Source organism: Hemibagrus wyckioides, linkage group LG16 (assembly GCF_019097595.1).
Source record: "Hemibagrus wyckioides isolate EC202008001 linkage group LG16, SWU_Hwy_1.0, whole genome shotgun sequence".
Classification (NCBI taxonomy): Eukaryota; Metazoa; Chordata; class Actinopteri; order Siluriformes; family Bagridae; genus Hemibagrus; species Hemibagrus wyckioides.
Window position 1 is genome coordinate 15,915,570 of NC_080725.1, and position 11,800 is coordinate 15,927,369.

Sequence of the window (11,800 nt, forward strand, 5' to 3'; positions counted from 1 at the left end):
CAACAGAATATTAGGTCATATTGTTATGGCTGATCGGTTCTCCAGTGAATGTGCCAGGTGATCTTAATTAAAGGTAAACCTACTTAAGGAGGTTGTTCCACTTTATTAAGCTGGTCACAGATTTTATGCAATGTGGGGAAGAAGAAAGATTTTTCTGAAGATGAAATGTCAGTGCAGTGTCTTGCAAAAGGCATGAAACAAATTTATATATTTGCAAAAACTTAAAAAAGGTCATCGAATTGTGTGAACGATTTGTGTGTGATTTGGAGCACAGATGAATTTGGGCAGATAAAGTCTTATTAAGGAAAGTTTCTGTCAGGCAAATTAATAGTAATAAAAGGGCAGCTATAAAAAGCCATAAAACAGATAACATTCAAAACAGATATTTGAAGCTACTGGTGTCTCTGGAGTCCAAAGAACCTTTCAATGTAGGATTCATAAGAAACTTGCAGTTGTGCATGAAACCAATGCTCACAAAGAGAAATGTTTGCACTGGGTATAGACTAAGCTGTGGCTTCTGCTTGGTTGGAATGAAAACCTGCACCCACACCGGCCCTTTCTGGATAAGATTAGACACCCCTGGCATAAAGGGAGAACATATCATGGTGTGGCCACCATCAGCCCCTGACCTCAACTGTATTGAAAATTTATGGAGTATCCTTAAAAGGAAGATCTATGAAGGTGACCAGGCTCATGCTTTCTTGGCTCATGCTTTTAGTTTTTGAAGTTATGCTATTTTTTCTGATTCGCACATTGCAAGAGTGTTTTAATGAGTGGTTGACAATATATATAGGTGAATGGCTGGCTGGCCGTGATGCTGAGAACATTAAACAGCATGGTTGTGACCCGACCGACACTGAGCTCTTATTGTAGCTCGTAAATATTTACTGAATGAACTTTCAAACAAAGCCAGCAACAAGAAATTTGATCCCACATACTCTGGAAAGATACAGGGTTTTGTCTGCAATTCGAACACATTCCTTCTGGCGCTGAAACTTGCTTTGATACGTTTTCAGTGAGCGCAGACGCAGTGTATTAGACCAGCAAAAAGCTCGGCTTGTCCGGCTCTCACTGTAGAAGGCCCTGACGACCTGACGTAGCATCTAAGATTCTAAATCTCTTCTAATGATAAATGTTTATGGTTTATTGTGGTTTCACGAGAGACCTGGTCGCAGTGTTGTGTGCCATTTTTGTCCATGATAGAAGGCTTTGTTTCATGTGAGCAAAATTATAATTAGATTATAGAATGCTTGCTGACCCACAGATGGAGGTGTGGCAGTCGCAGACATCGACCACCTCAGATCCAAAATGGTGCGCTTGACACAACCAGTGTTTGTTCATTTACTTTGATATTGTGGCCACCTTATTATTCATTAGTTGTTTACACGATTACAAATTGAACAGATATCTACAGTATATAACAGTTTCTCGACTGAAAAGTGCTATCGTCTTGGGGCAATATCTGAAAAAACACAATACGTTTGCAGAAACTTTATATCTCATAGAAATCAAAAGCACACACCAAATTGTTTTGCATACGTGGCTGAAAAAAAAAAAGCTTATCAACCAAGTACACAAGATGTCACAGAATTATGATAAGTATAAAGATTTATCAGAACAATTGGAAGACTCAGTTGCACTGAAAACGATCTTCTGTTACAGGAGCTACGTTTCCACACAAGGATTTTATTGTGGGGGAAAAAAATGTGCAGTGAAATGTTTACCAGTATAGCTGCCTATCTCTCTGTCTCTCTGCAGATTTCCAGCACTGCTGTGAGATTAAATTTAATCTCCTGCCGATATTCACATCCAAACTGCAGGTGACATTTTGACTGTAAGAAGCAAAGTTAGTTATAGTGAGTCAGAAGCAATTTGTCAGCAATCTGCTGTTTCTGCTATTTTTCCACTGTCTGATAGATTGTCAGATCTGTGTGTGTGTGTACTTTTGGAGGAGAATGTTTCTTGGATGTGGCCCTGCGATGGACTGGCGACCTGTCCAGGGTGTACCCCTGCCTTTCGCCCTGTGTGCCCTGGGATAGGCTCCAGCAGACCCCCGTGACCCTAGGAATCCTAGGAATAAGCAGGTATAGACAATGAATGAATGTTTCTTGAATGTGTGCGTATATTGTGTGTTCTGTGAGGAAGGGCAGCTCTGTCTCAGTTTTGATTTGGTTGAATTGTAGACACACTCTTTTTCCCTGTGTGAGTCTTGTGTTCCTGTTTCTGCCGTTTCTACCGCTAGCTCATGTGTCATGAGTCTGAACCTTGCCATGCTGCTCCTCAGTGTTTTTATCTCTAACTGTGTACACTGTGTACCATAGCCTTCTGTCTGTTTAGGGACAAACAGCCTGCATTTCACTGTACTGCTGAGTTTCTCAACAGCTGATGTAGCTCTGTTTCATTTGTACTGTAATTTGGTTTGATTTAGTCTGATTTTGTTTCTCAGGACCAAAGCATCAGTGTGCTGGGGGTTCGTAGGTGTTGATGTTTTCCTTCATCAGCTTCTTCTTCATCTCATCCAAATCTTATCTTTATCTTATCACTTCCAAAAACTTGGTTCCTGTTGTCAATAAGGTTAAAGCAACTATAAACACTTGCGTTACCTGACCTCGCCTTCTTTGATTTCTATCTATGGAAATGAATCAGACAAAAGAAATGCAGCTTAGCATGTTACAGGATGCGTCTTCAAACTCCTCTGCCCTAAAAACGTCGTAGAACATCTGATTATTACAAGCGCCAACACTGAAGCCTCCTTCCATGAAGCTTAAACAAACATTTCCCTACAGAAAACGTAACATATCAAAAATAAAAACCTGTTTCAATCCATTTCTATGGAGGATACACTGTACACGATAATGTATTTGAACATATGTATTAATATAAACCAGTGATATACAGCTGCAATTTCTTTTATTCCTCACAGGAAGCCGCTGTTATAGAAAATGAATAAACCTTCTGAATAATCACAATTCAGAAGTCAGCAGCGGTAGAGCACAGAATAACAGATAAGGCTGCATTAGAAATGTTTATATTTATAAATAATACTATTAACTATTATAAAACTATTATCGTTGTAAGTCAATATAGGGATATATATTGGAGTTTAGCTGTGTCAGGGCATGCTTCAAATGTAGGTATGATGCTGTGTATTTTCCTATAGTGTTTTTCTTATTGTGTTGATTTTAGGGCATTCTGTTATGAATTACAGCTCGTTTCACCCCTTAGTCACTCATCTCTGGCCGGTCATTTGTTTTTTTTTCCCTACAGCCAGGCTGTGTTCACTGAGTCTATACATCAGGGGTTTTCTCAGCTGTCTGTCACTAAGTACGATGAGGTGCACTTCATGGCCAAAACGTGACCATGTGTACTTATTCCACAAACTGTTACTAGTCGGAAGCATGCATTTGTATTCACAATTTCTCTGCACTGGAACGAGGAGGTCCAAACACTGTTCCAGTATGACAGTGATCCTGTGCATATAGCAGCTCCATAATGACATAGTGTTAAAGTTGGAGTGGAACAGTTTGAGTGTCCTGATCTCAACCCCACTGAACACCTCATCAAGCACAAAGGTCAAGGGGCACATACATATATACATGTCAGGTATGTAACTGTGGAATATTCACGTTGCATAGCAACATAACAATAGCAATAAACATAACGTTGATGTTTGGTTTGAAAATTGGTTATCTATTTGTGTAGGTAAGTAGGTCTCTTTTGGCTTGTTTATCATTTGTTTTGCACTCATTTTAGTGACTGATGTATGGTTGTCGTTGGGCTATTTGGTGTTTGTAATAATAAAGTTTAAACCATTGCGATTTAACCAGTCAGCTGCAAAAGGACTCAGTTTGAGAAAATACTTCCTTCAGTGTTTTGTGGACTGTACTATTAGTAACAACAACAATGGTCCTCTCTGTAAGAGCACACTCCAGCAGAAGTATATAGAACACGATACAGACAAATGCAATACTTTAAATTAAAAACTACTTTATATTATGACTGATGTGATTTACTTGCTTGTGTTTTAAAAGGGATTTTAACATTGGTGATAATGGAGTAAGGGAGAGTGGTCTTTTTGAGTGTTTTGTGTGATGCTGTTACTGGATGGGATTATTTTCCTAGTGCAATATTCATTCTAATCCCTTTCAGTATTTTGCACAGGGGGCACTTTAGCGTCAGTGTCATTGAATTTTGCACTGCGGTCTGATGTTAGTGTTCTAGGTCTGACTTCTTCACCTTTAACAAGAACACTCACTGGACACCTAAGATAAAGACCGTTTTAAGTACATGAAACTACATTAAAGAAGTGGAGATTCATTTGTAATGATTTTCCTAAACACACTGATGGCTAATTCTAGCTTGGTGTAATCAATACTTATTGTTCTGATCATTATTTATAGAGGGAGAAGGTATCCTTGCTTGTTATTTGGTGTATATTAATGATTTGAAACAATCTGCATTGTTTAGAGGCAACAGACACCTGCAGTACCAGCTCGACGAATCTGGTGACCTAATAGGGAAAATATTTCTCACAATCTTTCACTCTAAACCAGTTTGTCTTGGAATTCCTGTGGCTGTGCCGTGTTTTTGTATTCAGTTTTAGGGAATCTGCTTCCATATTGTGGCGTCAACACATTACGGTATATAATATAAGACGTTTGCCTTTTAGTTTAGACTTCCTCTTTAATTAACTAATTACTTGACATAACTGTCGCTTTCCTGAGCCCAGACCTAAGACTCATGTATAAACGCATAAAATTGGGGAAATCTGTTTGCTCATCAAATAGACAAAGTTTTTTTTTTCCATCCTCCACAGTAAAACTTCTGTATTTCATGGAAGTTTTTTTTATTTTGAAACATACTCTGAATTAATTGTTCAGATGATGCTTCCTAAAAGCAATAATCTTATGTGTTTGTGTTAAGCCTGTCATACTCCAGTAGGATTTATTGTTTAATATTCTACATACATATGCTAAGATTTATTTATTTATTTATTTTGTTTGTTTATAAATAAATATATTTATTTGTTTAATTGTTTTTGTTTTCATTCATTGATTGATTCTTATTGATTTATTGATTTTTTAAAAATAATTAATTGTTTTATTTATTTATTTATTGTTTGTTTGTTTGATTGTTTTTGTTTTCATTCATTGATTGATTCTTATTGATTTTTTAAAAAAGAATTAATTATTTTATTTATTTATTCATTGTTTGTTTGTTTGCTTGCTTGCTTTTTGCAGATGTCCGGTAGTTTGCCTCCAGCTTTCCTGCCACCCAACCACTGGATCCCATTTTATCTACAGTGCTCCTGCTTCATTCCAACCAGCACTTCCATTGTAGATGGGCTACATACTGTATGCTAATGTATTATAACCTCCTTACAACCGCCTGTTGTGTGTAATGATTGCTACATGTTGGTGGAATCTCACCTCTCTGCCAGTTGGTTTTTCCCAGCAGATGACCCTGATGTTTCTCTTGAGCTGACACCCTGCAGATAACACTCCGGAAAATTGCTTTTTTTGGATAGGTGGCCAGTCCATGTCACTACAGAGCAAGCTCTGAATCATTATGGTAAATAAATAGTGACCCCTACTGGCTATGTTCATGACTGCCCCATTTTCCAGAATGCCTATGTATGGTTCCTATAGCTGAACAAAGTCTTTCCATGTGCCCTTAGCAATGTAGGTTAGTCTATCCAGTCCAATACAATACTTTGTCGTAAAACATTTTTGGTACTGGCAATGGGAGTACTTGAAAATAATAAAAGAAATTATGTTGAATAGTCATTTTTATGATATTAATTAGTCTGATCGTGGATATAACAAGATGAAGATAAAGAGTCTTTATTGTCATTGTAGTGATACATTGAAATTTGATTGGTAGCTCTCAGAGACCAGCAGCAAAAGGGAGTATAAATTTACAATACAACAATATAAAAATAGAAAATAAAAAATATTATAAAAAATATACAATATAAGAATAAGAATATACAGAGAAGTACAGAAGATGAATAAATACAGAGGGGATGAATGTCAAACTGGATCAGTTTTTCAATGCTTCAGTTATTCTGTCTACCAGGGGGTCATAATTTGTTAGGTGTGATTTTGACACCTAAGTACCTAAAATCTTCAGTAGTTTTTATTATAGGAATTGTTCATTTTATATCCAGAAAACTCGATTAATCTCATCGTATTGGGAATACTCCTTTTTACATTCGTCAAGCAAAAAGAAATGCATCTACTGATAACATTGCTGTTTCTAATATACTGATAGCCTTGTCTCTTTTTTTGTATAAAACCAATCATCAATAATCAACTGAGGAAGATATTTATCCAGTCTTCTAGAAAGTGCTTTGAAAAGTACTTTTGAATCACATCCCATTAAACTTATAGGTGTGTAACATGAGCACTTAGTTGGCCACTTATTTGGTTGTAAGATTAAAGTTATTAAAGCTAAACTTAATGAATCTGCAGCTGGTCAAGATGTGTTTTGATGCGCTCTTCTGTTATCCACATACTCTGATTTGTGTAGCAATTCATAAAAGCCTCTAAAATGACTATTAATCTCTATTGGGTTTATGGTTATATTACCAGATTTCAACTTTATAATATTAATTGTTCTTTCAACTTTCATGCTTTTATCCTCTAGGTCAATAATTTACCTGCATTCTCCCCTGGTCATAATGTTTCGTTTGTCCACATTAGACTTTGGCCTACTTTATCAGCTGTTCATTTATCATAGTTCATATCAATATTAACTTTAATCTCAACTTTTTTTAATTAGGTCTTCTAATATTCATAATTCTTGGTTGTGCTCTCTGGTTCTAAACTTGCATAACTAATAATTTCTCCTCTTATATAAGCTTTAAATGCTAATGCTAGCTATAGTTTCACCCTTATTCAGTTCAAAATATTTATCAATACAAATTTGACATGCTGGATTGTGTAACAGGTGGACTTGTAACGTCCATCTTAAACAATGTTCAAATCTACCTAAATGAATTTCCGTAGATATTACAACATGATCACTAATGACCATGCTAGTGTCCTAACATTCTTTTACATTGGGCAATAATTCCATAGACATTAGGAAGTAATGCAAATGAGTTGTATATGATTATAAGTAACAAGCATATTCCCTTTAGTAGTCCCTTTAGGTCTATTTTGGTGTCATTAAGGTGTCCCCAGGACTATTTTAGTGTCATTAAGGTGTCCCCATATCTATTTTGGTGTCCCCATGTCTGTTATTGTGTGCTTAATGTGTCCCCGGATCTGTTTTTGTGACATTAAGGTGTCCCCAGCTCTATTTTGGTGTCATTAAGGTGTCCCCATGTCTGTTTCTGGGTGCCAAAGGTTTACCCTTGGTTTATTTTGGTGTCATTAAGGTGTCCTCTGGTCTTTTTTGGTGTCATTAAGGTGTCCCCATGTCTGTTTCTGGGTGCCAAAGGTTTACCCTTGGTATATTTTGGTGCCATTAAGGTGTCCTCTGGTCTATTTTGGTGTCCTTAAGGTGTCCCCAAGACAATTGGTTTATAAGAGGTACTTATAACTATTACCATATAACTACTAACTGTACTATTCTGCATACAGATATTACCAAGATTATTTTCTCCAACATGCTCCACTTGTAGGATTCCCACAGAATTGTCTCAACAGCTTTGCTCATCTTAATCATCTGCAAAAAAAGATAAGAAGAGTGTCATTAATACATCCAAGGTGACCTGAAAATGTTCTTACAACTAAGGTGAAACCAGATGTAGAACAAAAATCTACAATTAATGAGATAATTAGCATCATCAAAATAAAATAAAATAAAATAAAATAAAATAAAAATAAAATAAAATAAAATAAAATAAAATAAAATAAAATAAAATAAAATAAAATAAAATAAAATAAAATAAAGGTTGGCACAATAAAGGACAATGTCTAGTCATTTAACTGTACTGTATGTAAGAGCCTTACCTGTTGTATATTTTTTTCTAATGTTGCATTTTTGTTTTTCTTAAATTCTTCATTCACTTTTAATCTGGCCGTTGTGGTTAAAAAAGAAAATTAATGAAAAAGAAATGAACTCCTTTTCACTTTCTAATTAGATATTTGATTGTTACTACTTGCCACACACCTACTACAGCTTCAACTTATTCTGACTATCCTTTCAAACGAATTATTCCTCACACTCCTTTCCAATGAACTAATTTCCTTTTTTAAGAGGAAAAAATATTACAAAAGGTATAAGCTATAATAATTATATACAGCATATCAGCTAGACATACAAAAGCTGTATTGAAACAAGATATTAATTCAAACTGTAGTGATAGGTACAAAGTAATGAAACATACTATTTAACTGGCTATTCTTCCATCATCAATTTGCCTGAGAGCAGAAACAAACTGGAAAGTTACATGAATCAAAATCACCACTAATTATAGCTCACACAAGCAATTGGATAAGTGAGTGGTTAGCAGAGTAGCACAGCAGAAGCATGCTGGGCCCATAACCCAGTGATTGATGGAATGAAGCCATCCTCTGCAATGCACATCTAAACAAAGTTGGCCACTAATCCATTGATTCAGAGTGAAATCTTTAAGTACTTCTTCAAAATCTTTTGGTCCTTGGCTCTGGCGCATGGACCTACCAGAAAAATGGCCATCATGCCTTTGTTTCCAATGAAGATGAGAATTATTGCTATCAGTGCTAGTTGTTGTAGGTCATGGCAGATGAATGTGCTTCACAGTCAACGAGAGTAAGGTCCTGTCCAAGAGCTTTTCAATTTGCTACCTGAATGTGTGTAGCACAGCCTCAAACTGCAGGCAGAGCCCCAGTGGCCTAATGGATAAGGCTCTGGGCTCCTAAGCCAGGGAGTGTGGGTTTGAGCCAAATCTGGGCTGTCTTTAAGCAGAGTGGCACAGTGGAAGCATGCATCCTAACCAAGGGGATTGAAACCATACTCTGTAAACTCACAGTGGATTCATACCTCTAAAACAAAGAAGCCATGGTTTCAGAGTACAGATTAAGTCCTTCTCCATAGTACTAGTTATTAAGCAAGGGTTAGTACATTTACCATGCAAAAGGCTGGGTGCTGATTGTGGGTTTGAGCAGAGGACAGTGAGAACTGAGTAGAGTGCCGGGCCCATGAATGGATCTAGTGGCCGATGGATCTAAACCCTACTCTGTTAGGTCCTGGCAGATCCATGCCTCTAAAACAAAAAACTGCAGTGAGGATCTGGCATCCTAACCCAGGGATTGTGGGTTTGACCACATATGCTGTCCTTGAAGTATGCTGGGCAAATAACACAAAGGTCAATGTATTGAAACGTTCTACAAAAAATGCCCCTCTGTTAAGCATATCTTCAGTTCTACAGTTCCTCAGGCAGAGCAGGAACTAGTAGCCTATGAATCTAAACCCTACTCTGGTAAATCTGGACTTAACGCACATCATGTGTATGGCACACAGGCACAAGACTTGGCACGGCAGGTGATTGTGCTTAACAGTCAACGAGTGTGAGAGCCAGGGGCCTAATGGATAAGGCACTGGCCTCCTAAGCCAGCTTCGAGTCCCATCTGGGGCATGCTTTGAGCAGAGTGGCGCAGCGGAAGCGTGCTGGGCCCATAACCCAGAAGTCGATGGATCGAAACCATCCTCTGCTAAGTGCAGCAATCATTATGACCAAAACATGCCCCTCAGGCTGAGCAGGAGCCAGTGTCCTGTTGAGGGAATGTCAGGCTAGGTCCAAAGACCTTTGACATCAGTCAGGGTGTGTGATTAGCCGAAATGTGCCGGGCCCATAACCCAGAGGTTGACCGAGCGAAATCATCCTCTGCTAAGCGTAGCCTCTTCTTTATACTAAAAATGCCCCTCAGGCAGGGCAGGAACAAGTGGCCTATGGATCTAAACCAAGACCAAGTCTTGGTGGACTTAACACACAGGCTAGGTCCACAGGCTTTTCAATTGACATCACTTGCTCTTTTGTGCACAGTGAAAGCACGCTGGTCCCATAACCAGACCGAAACACTACTCTGTTATGTCCTGGCAGATCCATAGCTCTAAAACAAAGAAGGCCATTAATCCACTGATTCAGAGTACGGATTAAGTCTTTCTCCAAAGTATTTTGGTTCTTAGCGCTGGAGTGGGTTAGTACATTTGCCACGTGAAAGATGCTGGTTTCATCTGCCAGGATTTAAGACCTTTTTTGCCTAATAGACCTACCAGAAAAATGGCCAAGATGCCTTTGTTTCCAGGGACGATGAGAATTACTGCTATCAGTGCTAGTCGTTGCAGGTCACGTAGCCTCTTCTTTATACTAAAAATGCCCCTCAGGCAGGGCAGGAACTAGTGGCCTATGGATCTAAACCCTACTCTGGTAAGTCTGGACTTAACGCACATCATGTGTATGGCACACAGGCTTGCAGGGCACGGCAGGTGATTGTGCTTAACAGTCAACGAGTGTGAGAGCCTCGCACTGGTGCTGGAGCCCCAGTGGCCTAATGGATAAGGCACTGGCCTCCTAAGCCAGGGATTGTGGGTTCGAGTCCCATCTGGGGTGTGCTTTGAGCAGAGTGGCGCAGCGGAAGCGTGCTGGGCCCATAACCCAGAGGTTGACTGAGCAAAATCATCCTCTGCTAAGTGTAGCCTCTTCTTTATACTAAAAATGCCCCTCAGGCAGGGCAGGAACAAGTGGCCTATGGATCTTAACACACAGGCTAGGTCCACAGGCTTTTCAATTGACATCACTTGCTCGACAGACCGAAACCCTACTCTGTTATGTCCTGGCAGATCCATAACTCTAAAACGCCAAATTGTAAAGAACATTATTAAAAATACAAACACAATGTATAGTATAAAAAAATTATTTGCAGTGAATGCATGTTAAACCCACGAATGTAGTGTGTTAAAGCACTGTCAAAAATACATCATCAAGGCCACATGCACAAGTGCGCAAAACACTGGCGCCCTGAGAGCTAATCTTATTTATTTTTTTTTAAATTCGGACATGTTTAAGGGTTACATATCACAAATAACACAGAGAAGTAATATTACAAATATAGTTTAACTATAGTAGGTAAAATTAGCTCTCAGGGATCACAGTACTTTTTGTAAAAATATAATATTCATTGTGATTACAAGCAATATAACAGGTTATTGAACTGTATTCCAAAGGCCAGTAATACAGTGCCCAGTGTAACTGAAGCTCTTCATTTACCTTCTTTAATAATAAATGGGCAAGATTTTATTAGGTGTAGCCTGCCAAATAAATTAATAAGAACTTTATTGACCCAAGATAAATTTCCAAATCAAGTTGAAATAACGTGACTCACATTTTTCCCAACAGCTCTATTTTTAAATTAAGAACCATGTATCTCTCTCCAAAGCCAACACTTTAAAATTTGTAATGATATCTATATCTTTTGAGTTTCTTGGATATAGATTTAATATAGATCAGAATAACTGTACCTTCTGTGATATTGAAACGACTGTACATTTATTCTTTGACTGTTTATTCAGTAGCGCTTTTTGGTCTGAGACATTCGAGTGGCTTAAAGTTTCAATAATACACAGAATTACATACGATAGTTTTAAATTACGCACGAGTAAATTAAAATCACACACAAATGTTCTTAATTATGTACGATTATTTTTGACAGTGATTTTATTCCATATTCTCTCTCTCTTTTCTTTTTTGGTAGTCCAAAATAAAATGTTTGGACATTGCATATCGTGGCTTCGTTCTCGACTACCACACTTGCGCGCTTGGCGCTCGCTTAGTTCTGACTGCCGAATCTGCGCTTCGGTGCTCCCTCAC

The 11,800-nt window shown here is 38.0% G+C and overlaps 1 non-coding gene across 1 annotated transcript; it reads left to right on the forward strand.

Moving 5' to 3' along the window:
* The first annotated feature begins 10,470 nt into the window (after positions 1 to 10,470).
* Positions 10,471 to 10,543, forward strand: trnar-ccu (transfer RNA arginine (anticodon CCU)). Its single transcript has one exon. It is a non-coding gene; the product is annotated as a tRNA-Arg (tRNA).
* Positions 10,544 to 11,800: the final 1,257 nt, after the last annotated feature.